Raw genomic sequence first — 8,331 nt, forward strand, 5'->3', positions numbered from 1 at the left:
AAGCACACTGAAAATTGCATCTAAGCTTTGCAAGAATTAATAAGGTAATGTCAGCAGAGTGCTTTGAAGATGTAAAGCACTGTATAAATGTTAAAATAACAATGAAAGAGATAAAGTGTCTTTAATCAAACGTACGAGCTGAAACCAGCTGTAATTATTAAATTCAAAAGGAAAGTTCCTTTTGACTCATTACAGTTTGCATGATCACAAAGGAAGTGTACTGCACAGCTAACACAAAAAGATGTGTGAATCATTAACCTATTTACCAGTTCTGATGGTCCAGCATCTCCACATTTTCCCAAATTATTCCTAGTAAAAAAGGATGTCTGAAAAGAACATATACTTTCATGTACAGAAAGTAAAAAAGTCATCTTCCTACCCAAAATTTTTGGGATGCATAAGTGAAAAAAAAAAAGATAAGATAGGCAAAAAGGCATTATTATATATACACTGTATAGTATTGCGTAGACTAGCTTCTTGATTTGAATCCATATTGTTCCCCTAACCATAGTATAGCTGGATTTATCAGCTATGGATCTTTGTCAGTGTATGTATTTGCTTAGATTACTGCAGACTAAATCAATCAGTGATGGGCAGATGTGAGTTATGAAAAAAGATATTAGTTTGAATAAAGGTAAAAGAAGATCTGATTTTTAAGAAGTAACTTTTGTGTATGTGAAATAGATAGTAATAAATGGACCTGTTATCAGAATATGCTGTTCATTGAATGTTGTAGAACTTATGAGAAGCTACTTGTGGTTTAACCCCAGCAGCCAAACAAGCATCCCTTACACAGTGGGATTGGGGGAGAATTGGAAAAGTGAGAAAACTCATGGGCTGAAATAAAGACAGTTTAAAAGGTAAAGCAAAACCCATGCATGCAAGCAAAGCAAAACAAGGAATTCATTCACCACTCCCCATGGGCAGGCAGGTGTTCAGCCATCTCCAGGGAGGCAGGGTTCCAGCACACATAACAGTTACTCGGGAAGACAAAATGCTCTAACTCTGAACATCCTCTCCTTCCTTCTTCTTCCCCCAGCTTTATATGCTGAGCATGATGCCATATGATATGGAATATCCCTTTGGTCAGCTGGAATCAGCTGTCCTAGCTGTGCCCCCTCCCAGCACCCCCCCCGAGGCATCTCGCTGCTGGCGGGGGATGAGGGGCAGAAAAAGCATCGGCTCTGTGTCAGTGCTGCTCAGCAGTAACGAAAACACCCCTGTGTTATCAGCACTGCTTTCAGCACAATCCAAGACATACCCCACGCTAGCTACTGTGAAGAAAATTAACTCTATCCCAGACAAAACCAGGACAGTACTACAATATACTGTTATAAACACAGTTTTAGAAAATATGACAAGAACTGCTCTATACTAATGTTCTTTGCCATAAGCAAACTGTTTTGTTTGGTTTGGTTTGGTTTTGTTGGGATTTTTTTTAAAAGTTATTTATCTAGCTCCTGCTTCAGCTAATACATGCTAACTGTATAAATTCTCTATGCATATTCAAAATCAGGCATTAGTTTCAAAAATACATGTCTAAAACATTCAGTAGGAGAAGAGAAACTGTTCTGACTTTTTAATGGGTAGTTGAAACTATTTCAAGCCTTAGAGATAAAAAAGTTTATATTGGTCTTATCTGTAAACGTGAGTGAAAATGCAAAAAACCAAGCATTGTAAAACTGTGAAGTACTACATGGTATAAAGGTCTGCAATTATAGTGTGGTCTGTATGAGAATTTATTATAGACGTAATTAGGTAAGCTGCATTCTTACTGAAACAGTTACTACACAAGTGCTGCTGTTGGGAGACATTTGAATTATGAACACATGATGATATCTCAGACCTTGTGACACAAAATGAGGCAGTAATGGCCACTCAAATTACAGTTGACTCTTCCAGCTTTTTTACTCTTTACTGGTAGTAAAGAGAATGTATATTTAGGTTGTCTGATGATCAACAGTTGAAGGCCTTTACGTTCAGCTATTCATATAGCAAAAACATAGCTTTTGTTAAACAAAGATAGGTCCCACACTATTTTAATTTCAGTCCCAGCACTGGGCTATGAAAACCTGCGATTTATGATATTTTGCTACTAATTTCTCCTTACTGGAAGAATAGTGATAAATTATGTAGAGTGGAATTTCTTAATCTTTGATGCTGTTTAGTGGATAGTCTTATGATTTAAGTCTTTGAGAACAATCAGACATTTTTTACTTGATGCAGGTTCTTGCCCAGAGAGATCCAATTGTAGCAGTAGCTTTCAGGGCCCTGCATGCACCCATGGGCCTTCATGGCTCAGACCAGCCTCCCCAGGTGAGTGCGGGTGACTAGCTGGGCCATGTTTGAAGCTTGCTGAACAATGCAGATTGTAAAAGTAAATGTTGCTGAAATTAGTAAAATACAAGCAGAAAACATGAAGGGGAAAGAAAGTAGAGAATGTAAGTAATTCAGAAATATTACAGAAAAGTTACTGTATATTCTCAGAAAATACACTCTATACTGTATTAATATATAACTTTCAGTACACTGAAGAAAATAAAACACTGTAATAGATCACATACATGAAAGAGGAAGTCCTTTCAATGCAATATGGTAATGAACCTAGTACAAAGGTTATGTAAATAGAATTTATATCATACAGCTAATGCTGGAGTTTTACAACCACTTTAGGCTCATACTTTTGTTAAGTTATATTCATCCTGGATTTGTTATCTGAGATGGTTTACTATGCAGCACACCAGCTACAAAGAGGAGGTTGAGACAGTAGAAATAATCAGACTTGTTAAGGACAATATTACTCCATTCTCCAGCAGAGTCAACTTTAACAGTGAACTTTAACAGTGAAACTATAGTTAGATCTTTCAGCTTTTACAACAAAATCCTGAGCAAAAGAAAAAAAAAAAAACCCACACACACAGAGATGCAAATAAAACCAGTTCTGGGATATTGTATCAGAAGAAACTCACAGATTTGGCCACTGCGGATCCCCAGCCTGACTGGAAATCCCTGTCTGAAATGTATCCTTTAACAGAGAAAGAATCAGGCTCATAGTGGTAAAATGAAGACATAAGCTATTATGTTTACCATTAAAGATGGATACCAGATAATTAGCTTTACAATAACAGACTAACAGGATAAAATGAGACATGGGTGTCCTACAACCTGATTGGCAAAATAGGGCCCTATGCCTGGGTAGGTAATATAATGTACAGAGAAGAAAATAAAAATAATTAAGAGACAATGTGTAAGAAAAAGAAATGCAAGAACAATTATGATAGATGTAAAATTGTAACTAGGATGTATCTTTTCCAGTCTTGGGTTGCTTTATTTATTTATTTATTTTGTGTAAAAGAACTAATAACAAAAGAGCTGTGTACTCATACTCAAAGCTTAGTTCTGCATTGAGCTTTGCCTTTCTGAAGAGTGATTCTACTCTTCAGGAAAGCTATATAAGAAAAAAAAAAAGAAAAAAAAAGAAGAAAAAAGAAAAAAAACCAAAGTGGGAAATCGGCTCTGTGCTTGATTTTGTTTTAAAGCAATTCCTATTCCCAAGTTACTTTCACTTTTAACTATATTCTGTAACTATTCAAAAAGTCCTTAAGGGTTTTCACATTTGTATTAAATAGTGGCCTTAGATGTAGGAGAAACGAAATACCAAATTTAGATAAATAGGGATCAAAGTATGCATTTAAATTATGTTACTATTTAGCAGATGTACCTGTTCTTTTCAGAGTACCTTAACACTGTTGCAAGGCTGGTAACAAAGGGAGTGGACTTTGGTCTGCCAGGAAAGGAGATTAGACTGTATGATGCAGGCCCAGTAAGTTTTATCTTTATACTTTGTGTATAATGCAAAGTTCAGTATGTGCCAATGAATGCATTTTGATGCATCTGGTGATCTTTTCATATTTGAAAATATGTGTAATGTTTTTTCTTCCTGTCTCTGGTATTCTAAGGCCCAAGTAAGAAAATAACAATAGTACAAGAAAAACAAAGAAAGTGCTATAGGTATACTGTGCCATAGAAATTGTATTATATACTCATGTGAATGGTTCATTTAGCGCTCTACCATAGTGACCAGTGCTGAATGTTTTGAAGAAAGACATAATCCCTTTGAAATATATGATTATGAAATAATATGGTTAGAAAAGGTATATCTCTCCTAGTGTAGTCACAGTACTTGACACTAAGACATCTTAAGTACGAATCAGTGTGCATGAACCTCATATTAGGAAAGACAAAGCTCCAGAGTGTAGGGGAGAACAAAGTCTGAGCCTGCACTAAAGCCCAGTGTGGGGCCACCTATGTACCTATATTCACTTAAATGCAGCACGGTGATCTTGGCCTGAATTTGCCATTATATTTATGTTAGCTTCTGTGGAGCTTTCAGATAACAGATGTTCAGAAAACAAGCCACGCTCAACTATGCTGGAGTAAAGCTAAAACACAAAACATGATGCTAGCTTTTTGTTTTGTTTTGTTTTCATTTCTGAGTCTGATCTATGCCAAACCACCCAGGCACAGCCTTTGGTTAGCTTTGTGATCTGGGTGGGGGGTGTGGTGTGGAATAAAAGCAGCTTATATTCTGTGTTCTCTTTCAGTTTAATTGTTGATAACTATTTGTAAGTAGTTTGAATAACATTCCATGGGAAAAAATAATCTTCTATGTACCGATCAAAGACAAAGAGATTGCAGACTAGGACTTTATGAGTCCTTATCTTTGGAATGGTAAAAGGAACTTCTAGCCCACCTAATCTGTCCTTTACTACTTGAGCATAGACATACAAAACAGTAGGAGTCTAGGGGAAGATAAAAATATCAATATGTACTCTCACATACATATACTATATTATCCTGTTTACATTCTTTTACAGGAGATTGTCTTGATTTAGCTGAGAACCTACTAGGCCTGAAATCAAGCTTGAACTGTAATATGCATTTCCTGTATCTCTCTTTCGTGAAAGAAATACAAACCACTTTGCCTGGTGCTTCTCTTACAATGGACAATGCCTTGCAGGCACAAGAGAAGTGAGCTTTGATGACAAATATGAAGAAAAAGTGGGCTTTCCATAGCCACTGAAATACCCTAATCAGTTTTCATTAATTTTTTTTCATGCTCATTTAGACCATCAATGCACTGTAGAAATGGCAATGAATGGTTTTAACGCATTAATTTAAACTAGAATTTGCTTTATTTTTATTTTTATTTCGTTTTAATTTTGTTCTGTATGCAAGAACTGTGAAGGCCTCCAGGATTCTGAACATTCATAAACAAGTGATAAGATTTGTATTGCAGTAGCTGAACAAGTATGTAATTCGAATTCCATACCGGTGTGCATAAAGCAAAAAGATTTAGTCAAGGTTTTAGTCTTGCATAGATTGTTTTCTTCTTTGTGCATACAAAATTGAATTATCTTGAATCAAGCCTTTGTGTGATGCATTGGCTTTCCAATTATTATGTAAGGAAACTACAAGATTACCACAGTGCCTCTGAAATGTCAGAAGCTTGATTAACTGTTTACCTGGAGAAGATCATAATTTCCACAGCTGTTGTGCTTTTTGTCTAATTTTATAAGATTAAGAAATAACCTAATTATTACCTTTGGGAAAAAAGTTATTCTTGAAAGAAAAATGCTTTTTGATGTGATCAGCAGTTATATTTTGTAGTTATTAAACATGATTGATGTTGTTTTAATGTTAGTGTTTAATTATAGAAGAAAAACTCTAGGCTTTTCTATCTAATATTGAAGTGACACTTATCTAATTGCATTTTTAATTACATTTTTAGAAGGGAAAGGCTGTAGAAACATGACATGGAAAGTATTGTTTTCACTTGATGGTATTTCTTTTCCTAATGACAAAGTACTAGTCTCAGTTATACTGCTGTCCTCAACAGAATTAAACCTTCATTGCTCTTAAGAGATACCCTTGGTACAAAGTAATCCTTGAAGGAACAATGAAATTTTCTGAGTAGAAGAAGGTGAAAAAGATAGTGAGAACAATAACTACCTGGATATAGAATGGTGTGGTGTGACTAATTTCAGCAGAGCTTGCAACATGACCTGAGTATTTGAATGAGATTTCTTAAATGGCAATCTAATTCAAAACTGTAGGCACAATACTTATGCCATCCTTTCTTTATCTAAAATAACTAAGGTTCCTGGTACTTCCAGTACCACCTGGTACTCCCCAGGTGGCTTGTCTACTTTTAACTTTCATTTTAGCAGTTTATGTTTGAGTTTGTTTCTCAATTTGTTATTTCGAAAAGAGACTGAAATCTAAGGAAACCTTACGTGAAATTGAATGTATGTAGTAAAACTTCAAAGACTTGGCAGTTCTCGGCTTCTAACCACTTAATAACTTTACAAGAAACTATTCAAGGACAGAACGGGTATCTTCATTATGAATTTTCTATTAAAGTATTAACTGTATATACAGTAAGTCTGCAGTTTGGTCCCTTTAATAGCATCAGAATCCTGGGGAGTAAGCCAGTTATCATGAGTTTCTTTCTCTGGTTGGGCAGAAAGCAACAAGGAAAGAGAAAACAGAAGAGAGATAATGCATTTCACCAGACCCAATAATAGTATGAAATTGTGTTGAACTTTATACAATTTTAACAGTGATTGTACTTTGGAAATTTTTTTCCTTTAGAAATAGTTCTGTGATGTCTATTATGTTTCATTACTTTCCATGCCAAATTTGCTCAAGTAACAAGTAAAATGAAAGAGGGAAGTGTCTGAGACAGTGACCTTTAGATTAATAGCAGCTTTAAATGTGTCATATGTGGTTTCTGTAGTATGCAAGCAAACCAAGGCTCTGTAGGTAAAACCTTAATGATGTGTGATTCATTACAATTCAATGAACTGTGCAAACGATGAATATTGAAAAAATTTTGCACTTTGATGTGCAGGAAGGTTCCTCAGAGGGATTTATTTTCAAGTAAGTTTAAGAATGCTCCATTACACTTCTCAAAGACGAGAGGAAGTTATGCCAAAATAAATAGGTACCCTAAATGAGAGCAATAGCAAAGAAATAAAAAGGAACTTACCACATGATTTGAAGCTGTATTTGTATTCAAAAGCAACTTGAAAATATAATGAGAGAAGTACTGGGATAAGGTCCAACAGCAAGCATAGCACTCTGAAAATGAAAGTGTTAAAGTTACCCCTCTAGATTTTCTAGTGACAGATTTCTTGGAGAAACCCTAAGCAGCAGCTAGAATGAGAGACTAATGCCAGGTATTTTCTAATTTTTTTTTTCTTGGTTAGATGCCTTTCATTTGAAGCAAGAGCTTAACCCGTCTGCCTTGCTGAAATAAATTTGCTGTTTTCATTTCTAGGCTTGTGAACTCAGGTGAATCTTATACATAGGACGTGCTTTTACTTCCCCTTAAGCAATGAATTCGAACAAAGCAGTACTGCAGACAAAATTCTCAGGTTGTCTGCAGATTGAAATGCATATCAGTGTATGTGAAAGTGGGGGATCACCAATCCATAGGGCTGTATTAACAGGTTTGGGCGCTGGCTCAAGACAGGACATGGAAAAGGTTAGTCCAGGGAAGTACTGTATTGTGTGCTTTGACAAAAGGCAGTAGATAGACTCGTTCATTTCTAGGGATATATTTTGTATTGCCATCTTTGCAGACACCCTCTGAGAGTGAGGTCAAGTTCAATGTTTCTGACTCACCCATCACCGCTATAAGAGAGGTGTTTTTAGAGCAGACATTACTATTGGTTTGTAAGTGTTTTTGTTCTCAGACATAGAATCTTAGTTAATCTAAACAGCTTTTTGCCTTTAGAGGATTTTGCATGTGCAGCTGAGTGCAACATACAACACATAAGCCAGAAAACTCACTCTGACTTATTTGTCACCAGAATTGGTAAAGAAAAATATGTCAGTATATTGCAAAAGTAATCAGTATCACCTTGTTACACCAGCTTTATGTGAGTTGTTTCAGAAGTCACATACCAAAATAACTTAAAGGGATTACCTCATGAGTCCATCAGTAGTTTTAAGGAAAACCGACTGCATTAAGGTCAAACATATACCCATTAAAAGAAATAAGATGGCAAAATCCACAGTCATGTTGTCATGCCTGTAAAGAAGAACACCAACTAGTTAACTAATATTAACTAGTAAAGTGGTAGTCTAAAAATACAAATCCATTATATGGTACAGGGAACTACCTTATGATGCTTCTCAGAAATCAGACTGACTGTTATACAATTACATTAAAACACTGGGTATGGGTCAAACTGGCTTACAGGACTCAGTAAAAATTTAAGTTGGTGTCCAATGAGACATACAAAAGTAACTGAGTTATAATGC

The sequence above is a fragment of the Falco peregrinus genome, chromosome 2 (assembly GCF_023634155.1).
Source record: "Falco peregrinus isolate bFalPer1 chromosome 2, bFalPer1.pri, whole genome shotgun sequence".
Lineage (NCBI taxonomy): Eukaryota > Metazoa > Chordata > Aves > Falconiformes > Falconidae > Falco > Falco peregrinus.